This window comes from Puntigrus tetrazona, chromosome 14 (genome assembly GCF_018831695.1).
Source record: "Puntigrus tetrazona isolate hp1 chromosome 14, ASM1883169v1, whole genome shotgun sequence".
NCBI classification, from domain to species: Eukaryota; Metazoa; Chordata; class Actinopteri; order Cypriniformes; family Cyprinidae; genus Puntigrus; species Puntigrus tetrazona.
In genome coordinates, this window is record NC_056712.1 from 250,425 (window position 1) to 268,085 (window position 17,661).

Below are 17,661 nucleotides of genomic sequence, written 5' to 3' on the forward strand. Positions count from 1 at the left end.
AACTAAGCAAATTGAGCTTTTTGAGCCCTGAAATGACTTTTTGTGTCTAATAGTAGAAACACACTGAAAATCTTTATTCTGCATTGAAACAGCTTCAAAATGCTTTCTCACTGAGAAACACGTTTTAAAGCATATCTGGGCTTGTTTTGAGTTGGTTTGCTTTAGAATTACTAAAACAGCATTTCTGACCATAGAAGCCAAAAACTAAGCAAACTGAGCGTTTTGAGCCCTGAAATGACTTTTTGTGTCTAATAGTAGAAACACACTGAAAATCTTTATTCTGCATTGAAACTGCTTCAAAATGCTTTCTCTCACTGAGAAACACGTTTTAAAGCATATCTGGGCTTGTTTTTAGTTGGTTTGCTTAGAATTACTAAAACAGCATTTCTGACCATAGAAGCCAAAAACTAAGCAAACTGAGCTTTTTGAGCCCTGAAATGACTTTTTTTTGTGTCTAATAGTAGAAACACACTGAAAATCTTTATTCTGCATTGAAACTGCTTCAAAATGCTTTCATTCACTGAGAAACACGTTTTAAAGCATATCTGGGCTTGTTTTGAGTTGGTTTGCTTAGAATTACTAATAGAGCATTTCTGACCATAGAAGCCAAAAACTAAGCAAATTGAGCTTTTTGAGCCCTGAAATGACTTTTTGAGTCTAATAGTAGAAACACACTGAAAATCTTTATTCTGCATTGAAACTGCTTCAAAATGCTTTCTCACTGAGAAACACGTTTTAAAGCATATCTGGGCTTGTTTTTGAGTTGGTTTGCTTACAATTACTAAAACAGCATTTCTGACCATAGAAGCCAAAAACTAAGCAAATTGAGCTTTTTGAGCCCTGAAATGACTTTTTGTGTCTAATAGTAGAAACACACTGAAAATCTTTATTCTGCATTGAAACTGCTTCAAAATGCTTTCATTCACTGAGAAACACGTTTTAAAGCATATCTGGGCTTGTTTTGAGTTGGTTTGCTTAGAATTACTAATAGAGCATTTCTGACCATAGAAGCCAAAAACTAAGCAAATTGAGCTTTTTGAGCCCTGAAATGACTTTTTGTGTCTAATAGTAGAAACACACTGAAAATCTTTATTCTGCATTGAAACTGCTTCAAAATGCTTTCTCTCACTGAGAAACACGTTTTAAAGCATATCTGGGCTTGTTTTGAGTTGGTTTGCTTAGAATTACTAAAACAGCATTTCTGACCATAGAAGCCAAAAACTAAGCAAATTGAGCTTTTTGAGCCCTGAAATGACTTTTTGTGTCTAATAGTAGAAACACACTGAAAATCTTTATTCTGCATTGAAACTGCTTCAAAATGCTTTCATTCACTGAGAAACACGTTTTAAAGCATATCTGGGCTTGTTTTTAGTTGGTTTGCTTAGAATTACTAAAACAGCATTTCTGACCATAGAAGCCAAAAACTAAGCAAATTGAGCTTTTTGAGCCCTGAAATGACTTTTTGTGTCTAATAGTAGAAACACACTGAAAATCTTTATTCTGCATTGAAACTGCTTCAAAATGCTTTCATTCACTGAGAAACACGTTTTAAAGCATATCTGGGCTTGTTTTGAGTTGGTTTGCTTAGAATTACTAAAAGAGCATTTCTGACCATAGAAGCCAAAAACTAAGCAAATTGAGCTTTTTGAGCCCTGAAATGACTTTTTGTGTCTAATAGTAGAAACACACTGAAAATCTTTATTCTGCATTGAAACTGCTTCAAAATGCTTTCTCTCACTGAGAAACACGTTTTAAAGCATATCTGGGCTTTGTTTTGAGTTGGTTTGCTTAGAATTACTAAAAGAGCATTTCTGACCATAGAAGCCAAAACTAAGCAAATTGAGCTTTTGAGCCCTGAAATGACTTTTTTTGTGTCTAATAGTAGAAACACACTGAAAATCTTTATTCTGCATTGAAACTGCTTCAAAATGCTTTCATTCACTGAGAAACACGTTTTAAAGCATATCTGGTCTTGTTTTTGAGTTGGTTTGCTTAGAATTACTAATAGAGCATTTCTGACCATAGAAGCCAAAAACTAAGCAAATTGAGCTTTTTGAGCCCTGAAATGACTTTTTGTGTCTAATAGTAGAAACACACTGAAAATCTTTATTCTGCATTGAAACTGCTTCAAAATGCTTTCTCTCACTGAGAAACACGTTTTAAAGCATATCTGGGCTTGTTTTGAGTTGGTTTGCTTAGAATTACTAAAACAGCATTTCTGACCATAGAAGCCAAAAACTAAGCAAATTGAGCTTTTGAGCCCTGAAATGACTTTTTGTGTCTAATAGTAGAAACACACTGAAAATCTTTATTCTGCATTGAAACTGCTTCCAAAATGCTTTCTCTCACTGAGAAACACGTTTTAAAGCATATCTGGGCTTGTTTTTGAGTTGGTTTGCTTAGAATTACTAAAACAGCATTTCTGACCATAGAAGCCAAAAACTAAGCAAATTGAGCTTTTGAGCCCTGAAATGACTTTTTGTGTCTTATAGTAGAAACACACTGAAAATCTTTATTCTGCATTGAAACTGCTTCAAAATGCTTTCTCACTGAGAAACACGTTTTAAAGCATATCTGGGCTTGTTTTGAGTTGGTTTGCTTAGAATTACTAAAACAGCATTTCTGACCATAGAAGCCAAAAACTAAGCAAATTGAGCTTTTGAGCCCTGAAATGACTTTTTGTGTCTAATAGTAGAAACACACTGAAAATCTTTATTCTGCATTGAAACTGCTTCAAAATGCTTTCTCTCACTGAGAAACACGCTTTAAAGCATATCTGGGCTTTGTTTTTAGTTGGTTTGCTTACAATTACTAAAACAGCATTTCTGACCATAGAAGCCAAAAACTAAGCAAATTGAGCTTTTGAGCCCTGAAATGACTTTTTTTGTGTCTAATAGTAGAAACACACTGAAAATCTTTATTCTGCATTGAAACAGCTTCAAAATGCTTTCTCTCACTGAGAAACACGTTTTAAAGCATATCTGGGCTTGTTTTGAGTTGGTTTGCTTAGAATTACTAAAACAGCATTTCTGACCATAGAAGCCAAAAACTAAGCAAATTGAGCTTTTGAGCCCTGAAATGACTTTTTGTGTCTAATAGTAGAAACACACTGAAAATCTTTATTCTGCATTGAAACTGCTTCAAAATGCTTTCTCTCACTGAGAAACACGTTTTAAAGCATATCTGGGCTTGTTTTGAGTTGGTTTGCTTACAATTACTAAAACAGCATTTCTGACCATAGAAGCCAAAAACTAAGCAAATTGAGCTTTTGAGCCCTGAAATGACTTTTTGTGTCTAATAGTAGAAACACACTGAAAATCTTTATTCTGCATTGAAACTGCTTCAAAATGCTTTCTCTCACTGAGAAACACGTTTAAAAGCATATCTGGGCTTGTTTTTTGAGTTGGTTTGCTTAGAATTACTAAAACAGCATTTCTGACCATAGAAGCCAAAAACTAAGCAAATTGAGCTTTTTGAGCCCTGAAATGACTTTTTGTGTCTAATAGTAGAAACACACTGAAAATCTTTATTCTGCATTGAAACTGCTTCAAAATGCTTTCTCTCACTGAGAAACACGTTTTAAAGCATATCTGGGCTTGTTTTTTAGTTGGTTTGCTTAGAATTACTAAAACAGCATTTCTGACCATAGAAGCCAAAAACTAAGCAAATTGAGCTTTTTGAGCCCTGAAATGACTTTTTGTGTCTAATAGTAGAAACACACTGAAAATCTTTATTCTGCATTGAAACTGCTTCAAAATGCTTTCTCTCACTGAGAAACACGTTTTAAAGCATATCTGGGCTTGTTTTGAGTTGGTTTGCTTAGAATTACTAATAGAGCATTTCTGACCATAGAAGCCAAAAACTAAGCAAATTGAGCTTTTTGAGCCCTGAAATGACTTTTTGAGTCTAATAGTAGAAACACACTGAAAATCTTTATTCTGCATTGAAACTGCTTCAAAATGCTTTCTCTCACTGAGAAACACGTTTTAAAGCATATCTGGGCTTGTTTTGAGTTGGTTTGCTTAGAATTACTAAAAACAGCATTTCTGACCATAGAAGCCAAAAACTAAGCAAATTGAGCTTTTGAGCCCTGAAATGACTTTTTGTGTCTAATAGTAGAAACACACTGAAAATCTTTATTCTGCATTGAAACTGCTTCAAAATGCTTTCTCACTGAGAAACACGTTTTAACGCATATCTGGGCTTTGTTTTTGAGTTGGTTTGCTTAGAATTACTAAAACAGCATTTCTGACCATAGAAGCCAAAAACTAAGCAAATTGAGCTTTTTGAGCCCTGAAATGACTTTTTGTGTCTAATAGTAGAAACAAACTGAAAATCTTTATTCTGCATTGAAACTGCTTCAAAATGCTTTCTCTCACTGAGAAACACGTTTTAAAGCATATCTGGGCTTGTTTTTAGTTGGTTTGCTTTAGAATTACTAAAACAGCATTTCTGACCATAGAAGCCAAAAACTAAGCAAATTGAGCTTTTGAGCCCTGAAATGACTTTTTGTGTCTAATAGTAGAAACACACTGAAAATCTTTATTCTGCATTGAAACTGCTTCAAAATGCTTTCTCTCACTGAGAAACACGTTTTAAAGCATATCTGGGCTTGTTTTGAGTTGGTTTGCTTAGAATTACTAAAACAGCATTTCTGACCATAGAAGCCAAAAACTAAGCAAATTGAGCTTTTTGAGCCCTGAAATGACTTTTTGTGTCTAATAGTAGAAACACACTGAAAATCTTTATTCTGCATTGAAACTGCTTCAAAATGCTTTCTCTCACTGAGAAACACGTTTTAAAGCATATCTGGGCTTTGTTTTGAGTTGGTTTGCTTAGAATTACTAAAACAGCATTTCTGACCATAGAAGCCAAAAACTAAGCAAATTGAGCTTTTTGAGCCCTGAAATGACTTTTTGTGTCTAATAGTAGAAACACACTGAAAATCTTTATTCTGCATTGAAACTGCTTCAAAATGCTTTCTCTCACTGAGAAACACGTTTTAAAGCATATCTGGGCTTGTTTTGAGTTGGTTTGCTTAGAATTACTAAACAGCATTTCTGACCATAGAAGCCAAAAACTAAGCAAATTGAGCTTTTGAGCTCTGAAATGACTTTTTGTGTCTAATAGTAGAAACAAACTGAAAATCTTTATTCTGCATTGAAACTGCTTCAAAATGCTTTCTCTCACTGAGAAACACGTTTTAAAGCATATCTGGGCTTTGTTTTTAGTTGGTTTGCTTACAATTACTAAAACAGCATTTCTGACCATAGAAGCCAAAAACTAAGCAAATTGAGCTTTTTGAGCCCTGAAATGACTTTTTGTGTCTAATAGTAGAAACACACTGAAAATCTTTATTCTGCATTGAAACTGCTTCAAAATGCTTTCTCTTCACTGAGAAACACGCTTTAAAGCATATCTGGGCTTGTTTTGAGTTGGTTTGCTTAGAATTACTAAAACAGCATTTCTGACCATAGAAGCCAAAAACTAAGCAAATTGAGCTTTTTGAGCCCTGAAATGACTTTTTGAGTCTAATAGTAGAAACACACTGAAAATCTTTATTCTGCATTGAAACTGCTTCAAAATGCTTTCTCTCACTGAGAAACACGTTTTAAAGCATATCTGGGCTTGTTTTGAGTTGGTTTGCTTAGAATTACTAAAACAGCATTTCTGACCATAGAAGCCAAAAACTAAGCAAATTGAGCTTTTTGAGCCCTGAAATGACTTTTTGTGTCTAATAGTAGAAACACACTGAAAATCTTTATTCTGCATTGAAACTGCTTCAAAATGCTTTCTCTCACTGAGAAACACGTTTTAACGCATGTCTGGGCTTTGTTTTTAGTTGGTTTGCTTACAATTACTAAAACAGCATTTCTGACCATAGAAGCCAAAAACTAAGCAAATTGAGCTTTTTGAGCCCTGAAATGACTTTTTGTGTCTAATAGTAGAAACAAACTGAAAATCTTTATTCTGCATTGAAACTGCTTCAAAATGCTTTCTCTCACTGAGAAACACGTTTTAAAGCATATCTGGGCTTGTTTTTTAGTTGGTTTGCTTAGAATTACTAAAACAGCATTTCTGACCATAGAAGCCAAAAACTAAGCAAATTGAGCTTTTGAGCCCTGAAATGACTTTTTTTGTGTCTAATAGTAGAAACACACTGAAAATCTTTATTCTGCATTGAAACTGCTTCAAAATGCTTTCTCTCACTGAGAAACACGTTTTAAAGCATATCTGGGCTTTGTTTTGAGTTGGTTTGCTTTAGAATTACTAAAACAGCATTTCTGACCATAGAAGCCAAAAACTAAGCAAATTGAGCTTTTTGAGCCCTGAAATGACTTTTTGTGTCTAATAGTAGAAACACACTGAAAATCTTTATTCTGCATTGAAACTGCTTCAAAATGCTTTCTCTCACTGAGAAACACGTTTTAAAGCATATCTGGGCTTTGTTTTGAGTTGGTTTGCTTACAATTACTAAAACAGCATTTCTGACCATAGAAGCCAAAAACTAAGCAAATTGAGCTTTTGAGCCCTGAAATGACTTTTTGTGTCTAATAGTAGAAACACACTGAAAATCTTTATTCTGCATTGAAACTGCTTCAAAATGCTTTCTCTCACTGAGAAACACATTTTAAAGCATATCTGGGCTTGTTTTGAGTTGGTTTGCTTAGAATTACTAAAACAGCATTTCTGACCATAGAAGCCAAAAACTAAGCAAATTGAGCTTTTTGAGCCCTGAAATGACTTTTTGAGTCTAATAGTAGAAACACACTGAAAATCTTTATTCTGCATTGAAACTGCTTCAAAATGCTTTCTCTCACTGAGAAACACGTTTTAAAGCATATCTGGGCTTGTTTTGAGTTGGTTTGCTTAGAATTACTAAAACAGCATTTCTGACCATAGAAGCCAAAAACTAAGCAAATTGAGCTTTTTGAGCCCTGAAATGACTTTTTGTGTCTAATAGTAGAAACACACTGAAAATCTTTATTCTGCATTGAAACTGCTTCAAAATGCTTTCTCTCACTGAGAAACACGTTTTAAAGCATATCTGGGCTTTGTTTTGAGTTGGTTTGCTTAGAATTACTAAAACAGCATTTCTGACCATAGAAGCCAAAAACTACAAATTGAGCTTTTGAGCCCTGAAATGACTTTTTGTGTCTAATAGTAGAAACAAACTGAAAATCTTTATTCTGCATTGAAACTGCTTCAAAATGCTTTCTCTCACTGAGAAACACGTTTTAACGCATGTCTGGGCTTTGTTTTTAGTTGGTTTGCTTACAATTACTAAAACAGCATTTCTGACCATAGAAGCCAAAAACTAAGCAAATTGAGCTTTTGAGCCCTGAAATGACTTTTTGTGTCTAATAGTAGAAACACACTGAAAATCTTTATTCTGCATTGAAACTGCTTCAAAATGCTTTCTCTCACTGAGAAACACGTTTAAAGCATATCTGGGCTTGTTTTGAGTTGGTTTGCTTACAATTACTAAAACAGCATTTCTGACCATAGAAGCCAAAACTAAGCAAATTGAGCTTTTGAGCCCTTGAAATGACTTTTTTTGTGTCTAATAGTAGAAACACACTGAAAATCTTTATTCTGCATTGAAACTGCTTCAAAATGCTTTCTCTCACTGAGAAACACGTTTTAAAGCATATCTGGGCTTGTTTTGAGTTGGTTTGCTTAGAATTACTAAAACAGCATTTCTGACCATAGAAGCCAAAAAAACTAAGCAAATTGAGCTTTTGAGCCCTGAAATGACTTTTTGTGTCTAATAGTAGAAACACACTGAAAATCTTTATTCTGCATTGAAGCTGCTTCAAAATGCTTTCTCTCACTGAGAAACACGTTTTAAAGCATATCTGGGCTTGTTTTGGAGTTGATTTGCTTAGAATTACTAAAACAGCATTTCTGACCATAGAAGCCAAAAACTAAGCAAATTGAGCTTTTGAGCCTCTGAAATGACTTTTTGTGTCTAATAGTAGAAACACACTGAAAATCTTTATTCTGCATTGAAACTGCTTCAAAATGCTTTCTCTCACTGAGAAACACGTTTTAAAGCATATCTGGGCTTGTTTTTAGTTGGTTTGCTTACAATTACTAAAACAGCATTTCTGACCATAGAAGCCAAAATGACTAAGCAAATTGAGCTTTTGAGCCCTGAAATGACTTTTTGTGTCTAATAGTAGAAACACACTGAAAATCTTTATTCTGCATTGAAACTGCTTCAAAATGCTTTCTCTCACTGAGAAACACGCTTTCTAACGCATGTCTGGGCTTCTGCTTGTTTTGAGTTGGTTTGCTTAGAATTACTAAAACAGCATTTCTGACCATAGAAGCCAAAAACTAAGCAAATTGAGCTTTTGAGCCCTGAAATGACTTTTTGTGTCTAATAGTAGAAACACACTGAAAATCTTTATTCTGCATTGAAACTGCTTCAAAATGCTTTCATTCACTGAGAAACACATTTTAAAGCATATCTGGGCTTGTTTTGAGTTGGTTTGTTTAGAATTACTAAAAGAGCATTTCTGACCATAGAAGCCAAAAACTAAGCAAATTGAGCTTTTGAGCCCTGAAATGACTTTTTGTGTCTAATAGTAGAAACACACTGAAAATCTTTATTCTGCATTGAAACTGCTTCAAAATGCTTTCTCTCACTGAGAAACACGCTTTAAAGCATATCTGGGCTTGTTTTGAGTTGGTTTGCTTAGAATTACTAAAACAGCATTTCTGACTATAGAAGCCAAAAACTAAGCAAATTGAGCTTTTGAGCCCTGAAATGACTTTTTGTGTCTAATAGTAGAAACAAACTGAAAATCTTTATTCTGCATTGAAACTGCTTCAAAATGCTTTCTCACTGAGAAACACGCTTTAAAGCATATCTGGGCTTTGTTTTTAGTTGGTTTGCTTAGAATTACTAAAACAGCATTTCTGACCATAGAAGCCAAAAACTAAGCAAATTGAGCTTTTGAGCCCTGAAATGACTTTTTGTGTCTAATAGTAGAAACACACTGAAAATCTTTATTCTGCATTGAAACTGCTTCAAAATGCTTTCTCTCACTGAGAAACACGTTTTAAAGCATATCTGGGCTTTGTTTTGAGTTGGTTTGCTTACAATTACTAAAACAGCATTTCTGACCATAGAAGCCAAAAACTAAGCAAATTGAGCTTTTTGAGCCCTGAAATGACTTTTTGTGTCTAATAGTAGAAACACACTGAAAATCTTTATTCTGCATTGAAACTGCTTCAAAAATGCTTTCTCACTGAGAAACACGTTTAAAGCATATCTGGGCTTGTTTTGAGTTGGTTTGCTTAGAATTACTAAAACAGCATTTCTGACCATAGAAGCCAAAAACTAAGCAAACTGAGCTTTTTGAGCCCAGAAATGACTTTTTGTGTCTAATAGTAGAAACACACTGAAAATCTTTATTCTGCATTGAAACTGCTTCAAAATGCTTTCTCACTGAGAAACACGTTTTAAAGCATATCTGGGCTTGTTTTGAGTTGGTTTGCTTAGAATTACTAAAACAGCATTTCTGACCATAGAAGCCAAAAACTAAGCAAATTGAGCTTTTTGAGCCCTGAAATGACTTTTTGTGTCTAATAGTAGAAACACACTGAAAATCTTTATTCTGTGATTGAAACTGCTTCAAAATGCTTTCTCTCACTGAGAAACACGTTTTAAAGCATATCTGGGCTTGTTTTTGAGTTGGTTTGCTTACAATTACTAAAACAGCATTTCTGACCATAGAAGCCAAAAACTAAGCAAATTGAGCTTTTGAGCCCTTGAAATGACTTTTTTGTGTCTAATAGTAGAAACACACTGAAAATCTTTATTCTGCATTGAAACTGCTTTCAAAATGCTTTCTCTCACTGAGAAACACGCTTTAAAGCATATCTGGGCTTTGTTTTGAGTTGGTTTGCTTAGAATTACTAAAACAGCATTTCTGACCATAGAAGCCAAAAACTAAGCAAATTGAGCTTTTGAGCCCTGAAATGACTTTTTGTGTCTAATAGTAGAAACACACTGAAAATCTTTATTCTGCATTGAAACTGCTTCAAAATGCTTTCTCTCACTGAGAAACACGTTTTAAAGCATATCTGGGCTTGTTTTTGAGTTGGTTTGCTTAGAATTACTAAAACAGCATTTCTGACCATAGAAGCTAAAAACTAAGCAAACTGAGCTTTTTGAGCCCTGAAATGACTTTTTGTGTCTAATAGTAGAAACACACTGAAAATCTTTATTCTGCATTGAAACTGCTTCAAAATGCTTTCTCTCACTGAGAAACACGTTTTAAAGCATATCTGGGCTTGTTTTGAGTTGGTTTGCTTACAATTACTAAAACAGCATTTCTGACCATAGAAGCCAAAAACTAAGCAAACTGAGCTTTTTGAGCCCTGAAATGACTTTTTGTGTCTAATAGTAGAAACAAACTCAAAATCTTTATTCTGCTTTGAAACTGCTTCAAAATGCTTTCTCTCACTGAGAAACACGTTTTAAAGCATATCTGGGCTTGTTTTGAGTTGGTTTGCTTAGAATTACTAAAACAGCATTTCTGACCATAGAAGCCAAAAACTAAGCAAATTGAGCTTTTTGAGCCCTGAAATGACTTTTTGTGTCTAATAGTAGAAACACACTGAAAATCTTTATTCTGCATTGAAACTGCTTCAAAATGCTTTCTCTCACTGAGAAACACGCTTAAAGCATATCTGGGCTTGTTTTGAGTTGGTTTGCTTAGAATTACTAAAACAGCATTTCTGACCATAGAAGCCAAAAACTAAGCAAATTGAGCTTTTTGAGCCCAGAAATGACTTCTTTGTGTCTAATAGTAGAAACACACTGAAAATCTTTATTCTGCATTGAAACTGCTTCAAAATGCTTTCTCTCACTGAGAAACACGCTTTAAAGCATATCTGGGCTTGTTTTGAGTTGATTTGCTTAGAATTACTAAAACAGCATTTCTGACCATAGAAGCCAAAAACTAAGCAAATTGAGCTTTTTGAGCCCTGAAATGACTTTTTTGTGTCTAATAGTAGAAACACACTGAAAATCTTTATTCTGCATTGAAACTGCTTCAAAATGCTTTCTCTCACTGAGAAACACGTTTTAAAGCATATCTGGGCTTTGTTTTTAGTTGGTTTGCTTAGAATTACTAAAACAGCATTTCTGACCATAGAAGCCAAAAACTAAGCAAATTGAGCTTTTGAGCCCTGAAATGACTTTTTTTGTGTCTAATAGTAGAAACACACTGAAAATCTTTATTCTGCATTGAAACTGCTTCCAAAATGCTTTCTCTCACTGAGAAACACGTTTTAAAGCATATCTGGGCTTTGTTTTGAGTTGGTTTGCTTAGAATTACTAAAACAGCATTTCTGACCATAGAAGCCAAAAACTAAGCAAATTGAGCTTTTGAGCTCCTGAAATGACTTTTTGTGTCTAATAGTAGAAACACACTGAAAATCTTTATTCTGCATTGAAACTGCTTCAAAATGCTTTCTCTCACTGAGAAACACGTTTTAAAGCATATCTGGGCTTGTTTTGAGTTGGTTTGCTTAGAATTACTAAAACAGCATTTCTGACCATAGAAGCCAAAAACTAAGCAAACTGAGCTTTTTGAGCCCTGGAAATGACTTTTTGTGTCTAATAGTAGAAACACACTGAAAATCTTTATTCTGCATTGAAACTGCTTCAAAATGCTTTCTCTCACTGAGAAACACGTTTTAAAGCATATCTGGGCTTGTTTTGAGTTGGTTTGCTTAGAATTACTAAAACAGCATTTCTGACTATAGAAGCCAAAAACTAAGCAAATTGAGCTTTTGAGCCCTGAAATGACTTTTGTGTCTAATAGTAGAAACACACTGAAAATCTTTATTCTGCTTTTGAAACTGCTTCAAAATGCTTTCTCTCACTGAGAAACACGTTTTAAAGCATATCTGGGCTTGTTTTGAGTTGGTTTGCTTAGAATTACTAAAACAGCATTTCTGACCATAGAAGCCAAAAACTAAGCAAATTGAGCTTTTTGAGCCCTGAAATGACTTTTTGTGTCTAATAGTAGAAACACACTGAAAATCTTTATTCTGCATTGAAACTGCTTCAAAATGCTTTCTCTCACTGAGAAACACGTTTTAAAGCATATCTGGGCTTTGTTTTGAGTTGGTTTGCTTAGAATTACTAAAACAGCATTTCTGACCATAGAAGCCAAAAACTAAGCAAATTGAGCTTTTGAGCCCTGAAATGACTTTTTGTGTCTAATAGTAGAAACACACTGAAAATCTTTATTCTGCATTGAAACTGCTTCAAAATGCTTTCTCACTGAGAAACACGTTTTAAAGCATATCTGGGCTTTGTTTTGAGTTGGTTTGCTTAGAATTACTAAACAGCATTTCTGACCATAGAAGCCAAAAACTAAGCAAATTGAGCTTTTTGAGCCCTGAAATGACTTTTTGTGTCTAATAGTAGAAACACACTGAAAATCTTTATTCTGCATTGAAACTGCTTCAAAATGCTTTCTCTCACTGAGAAACACGTTTTAAAGCATATCTGGGCTTGTTTTGAGTTGGTTTGCTTACAATTACTAAAACAGCATTTCTGACCATAGAAGCCAAAAACTAAGCAAATTGAGCTTTTTGAGCCCTGAAATGACTTTTTGTGTCTAATAGTAGAAACACACTGAAAATCTTTATTCTGCATTGAAACTGCTTCAAAATGCTTTCATTCACTGAGAAACACGTTTTAAAGCATATCTGGGCTTGTTTTGAGTTGGTTTGCTTAGAATTACTAAAACAGCATTTCTGACCATAGAAGCCAAAACTAAGCAAATTGAGCTTTTTGAGCCCTGAAATGACTTTTTGTGTCTAATAGTAGAAACACACTGAAAATCTTTATTCTGCATTGAAACTGCTTCAAAATGCTTTCTCTCACTGAGAAACACGTTTTAACGCATGTCTGGGCTTTGTTTTTAGTTGGTTTGCTTACAATTACTAAAACAGCATTTCTGACCATAGAAGCCAAAAACTAAGCAAACTGAGCTTTTTGAGCCCTGAAATGACTTTTTGTGTCTAATAGTAGAAACACACTGAAAATCTTTATTCTGCATTGAAACTGCTTCAAAATGCTTTCTCTCACTGAGAAACACGTTTTAAAGCATATCTGGGCTTGTTTTGAGTTGGTTTGCTTACAATTACTAAAACAGCATTTCTGACCATAGAAGCCAAAAAACTAAGCAAACTGAGCTTTTTGAGCCCTGAAATGACTTTTTGTGTCTAATAGTAGAAACACACTGAAAATCTTTATTCTGCATTGAAACTGCTTCAAAATGCTTTCTCTCACTGAGAAACACGCTTTAAAGCATATCTGGGCTTGTTTTGAGTTGGTTTGCTTAGAATTACTAAAACAGCATTTCTGACCATAGAAGCCAAAAACTAAGCAAATTGAGCTTTTGAGCCCTGAAATGACTTTTTGTGTCTAATAGTAGAAACAAACTGAAAATCTTTATTCTGCATTGAAACTGCTTCAAAATGCTTTCTCACTGAGAAACACGTTTTAAAGCATATCTGGGCTTTGTTTTTAGTTGGTTTGCTTACAATTACTAAAACAGCATTTCTGACCATAGAAGCCAAAAACTAAGCAAATTGAGCTTTTTGAGCCCTGAAATGACTTTTTGTGTCTAATAGTAGAAACACACTGAAAATCTTTATTCTGCATTGAAACTGCTTCAAAATGCTTTCTCTCACTGAGAAACACGCTTTTAAAGCATATCTGGGCTTGTTTTGAGTTGGTTTGCTTAGAATTACTAAAACAGCATTTCTGACCATAGAAGCCAAAAACTAAGCAAATTGAGCTTTTTGAGCCCTGAAATGACTTTTTGTGTCTAATAGTAGAAACACACTGAAAATCTTTATTCTGCATTGAAACTGCTTCAAAATGCTTTCATTCACTGAGAAACACGTTTTAAAGCATATCTGGGCTTGTTTTGAGTTGGTTTGCTTAGAATTACTAAAACAGCATTTCTGACCATAGAAGCCAAAAACTAAGCAAATTGAGCTTTTTGAGCCCTGAAATGACTTTTTGTGTCTAATAGTAGAAACACACTGAAAATCTTTATTCTGCATTGAAACTGCTTCAAAATGCTTTCTCTCACTGAGAAACACGTTTTAAAGCATATCTGGGCTTTGTTTTTAGTTGGTTTGCTTACAATTACTAAAACAGCATTTCTGACCATAGAAGCCAAAAACTAAGCAAATTGAGCTTTTGAGCCCTGAAATGACTTTTTGTGTCTAATAGTAGAAACACACTGAAAATCTTTATTCTGCATTGAAACTGCTTCAAAATGCTTTCTCACTGAGAAACACGTTTTAAAGCATATCTGGGCTTGTTTTTAGTTGGTTTGCTTACAATTACTAAAACAGCATTTCTGACCATAGAAGCCAAAAACTAAGCAAATTGAGCTTTTGAGCCCTGAAATGACTTTTTGTGTCTAATAGTAGAAACACACTGAAAATCTTTATTCTGCATTGAAACTGCTTCAAAATGCTTTCTCTCACTGAGAAACACGTTTAAAGCATATCTGGGCTTGTTTTGAGTTGGTTTGCTTAGAATTACTAAAACAGCATTTCTGACCATAGAAGCCAAAACTACAAATTGAGCTTTTTGAGCCCTGAAATGACTTTTTGTGTCTAATAGTAGAAACACACTGAAAATCTTTATTCTGCATTGAAACTGCTTCAAAATGCTTTCTCTCACTGAGAAACACGTTTTAAAGCATATCTGGGCTTGTTTTGAGTTGGTTTGCTTAGAATTACTAAAACAGCATTTCTGACCATAGAAGCCAAAAACTAAGCAAATTGAGCTTTTTGAGCCCTGGAAATGACTTTTTGTGTCTAATAGTAGAAACACACTGAAAATCTTTATTCTGCATTGAAACTGCTTCTCAAAATGCTTTCTCTCACTGAGAAACACGTTTTAAAGCATATCTGGGCTTGTTTTTAGTTGGTTTGCTTAGAATTACTAAAACAGCATTTCTGACCATAGAAGCCAAAAACTAAGCAAATTGAGCTTTTTGAGCTCTCTGAAATGACTTTTTGTGTCTAATAGTAGAAACACACTGAAAATCTTTATTCTGCATTGAAACTGCTTCAAAATGCTTTCTCACTGAGAAACACGTTTTAAAGCATATCTGGGCTTTGTTTTTAGTTGGTTTGCTTAGAATTACTAAAACAGCATTTCTGACCATAGAAGCCAAAAACTAAGCAAATTGAGCTTTTGAGCCCTGAAATGACTTTTTGTGTCTAATAGTAGAAACACACTGAAAATCTTTATTCTGCATTGAAACTGCTTTCAAAATGCTTTCTCTCACTGAGAAACACGCTTTTAAAGCATATCTGGGCTTGTTTTGAGTTGGTTTGCTTAGAATTACTAAAACAGCATTTCTGACCATAGAAGCCAAAAACTAAGCAAACTGAGCGCTTTTGAGCCCTGAAATGACTTTTTGTGTCTAATAGTAGAAACACACTGAAAATCTTTATTCTGCATTGAAACTGCTTCAAAAATGCTTTCTCTCACTGAGAAACACGTTTTAAAGCATATCTGGGCTTGTTTTGAGTTGGTTTGCTTAGAATTACTAAAACAGCATTTCTGACCATAGAAGCCAAAAACTAAGCAAATTGAGCTTTTGAGCCCTGAAATGACTTTTTGTGTCTAATAGTAGAAACACACTGAAAATCTTTATTCTGCATTGAAACTGCTTCAAAATGCTTTCTCTCACTGAGAAACACGTTTTAAAGCATATCTGGGCTTTGTTTTGAGTTGGTTTGCTTTTAGAATTACTAAAACAGCATTTCTGACCATAGAAGCCAAAAACTAAGCAAATTGAGCTTTTTGAGCCCTGAAATGACTTTTTGTGTCTAATAGTAGAAACACACTGAAAATCTTTATTCTGCATTGAAACTGCTTCAAAATGCTTTCTCTCACTGAGAAACACGTTTAAAGCATATCTGGGCTTTGTTTTGAGTTGGTTTGCTTAGAATTACTAAACAGCATTTCTGACCATAGAAGCCAAAACTAAGCAAATTGAGCTTTTGAGCCCTGAAATGACTTTTTGTGTCTAATAGTAGAAACACACTGAAAATCTTTATTCTGCATTGAAACTGCTTCAAAATGCTTTCTCTCACTGAGAAACACGTTTTAAAGCATATCTGGGCTTTGTTTTTAGTTGGTTTGTTTAGAATTACTAAAACAGCATTTCTGACTATAGAAGCTAAAACGTCTCAGGTTACGAATGTAACCATGGTTCCTCTAGGAACGAGACGCTGCCACAAACGCTTTGGGAACGCCAGCGCGCGCTCGCTCTGAACCACGGTAAAGTCTGTCCATCGAGGGGAGCGACGCCATGGACGCAGATGACGCCGCCACCAGGAAGTATAGCGACGCTTCATGGCGCCGCACCAGCCTCAGAGGAAGTAAGCGCCGCAGGGGTGCGGGAAGTATGGCATCGACGCAGCGCCTCGCTCTCTAGAGGAACCATGGTTACATTCGAACCTGAGACGCCTCTCTTCAGGAACTCGAGCTGCGCCACAAACGCTTTGGGAACGAGATGCCCACGCCGCCATAATTTCCAAGGCCCTGCTCTGAAAAGGGGTCCTCAGACCACCCATCAGGAAAGGACAGAGGAGCCAGGAGCAGCCCTCATGTCCAAGTTGTAAAACTGGGCAAAGTGGAGGGCGTGGACTACCTCAAGAGCGTTGCAGATGTCCCCGAGGGGACACCAGCTAAGATAAGCCTTAGAGGCCGCCATACCCTTTGTAGAGTGCGCCTGACCCCGAGAGGGCATGGGAGTGCAGAGGTTTATAGGCCAGGTGGATAGCCTCAACTATCCACCTGCTAACAGTCCGCTTAGCGGCAGCGCTGACTCCCTATTTGTCGGACTAAAACAAATAAGTAATTGGTCCGACTCTCCGCAGAGACGCAGTCCTCATAAGACATAAGTGTCCAGTGCTCGCACTGGACACATGCAGTTGAACTCCGCTGGTCTGGATCCTGGAAGGGGAGGACAGAAGGCCTGCAGTACGATCGGCTGTGGTGTAACAGAGGGCACTTTAGGTGTATAACCCACTCGTGGGTATAAAAAGCCTTGGACATGCCTGGGGCAAAGTCCAGGTGAGTAGGGGCCACTGAGAGGGCCTGCAGATCTCCCACCCTCCGCAGAGAGGTGATGGCGAGGAGAAATGCTGTCTTAAAAAGATAAGACCGGTAAGGGAACCTCTTCGAGGGGCTCAAGGGTGCCTTACACAGAGCCTCTAACACCACAACCAAATCCCAGGGGAATTCTGGTCCGCACTGGAGGTCTCAGCCTCAGCACACCGTGGAGGAATCGTGGTAACTAATGGGTGTTTACCCACTGAGTGGCCACCAATAGGGTCATGATATGCAGATATAGCTGCCACGAGACCTTTTAAGGTGGAGTGGATAACCCGTGGAGAATCTCGCCTGAAGGAACTCCAGCACTGGAACCTACTGGGCAGTTAACTGGGTTTATGGCGATCTCCACACCAGGAAGTGAACATTTCCCACCTCCTGGCATACACGCCTCCTCGAGAGGAGCTCTGGATTGGAGGATGGTCTCAACAACCTCAGCTGAAAGACCAGAGGCTATGAGTTGAGCTCCT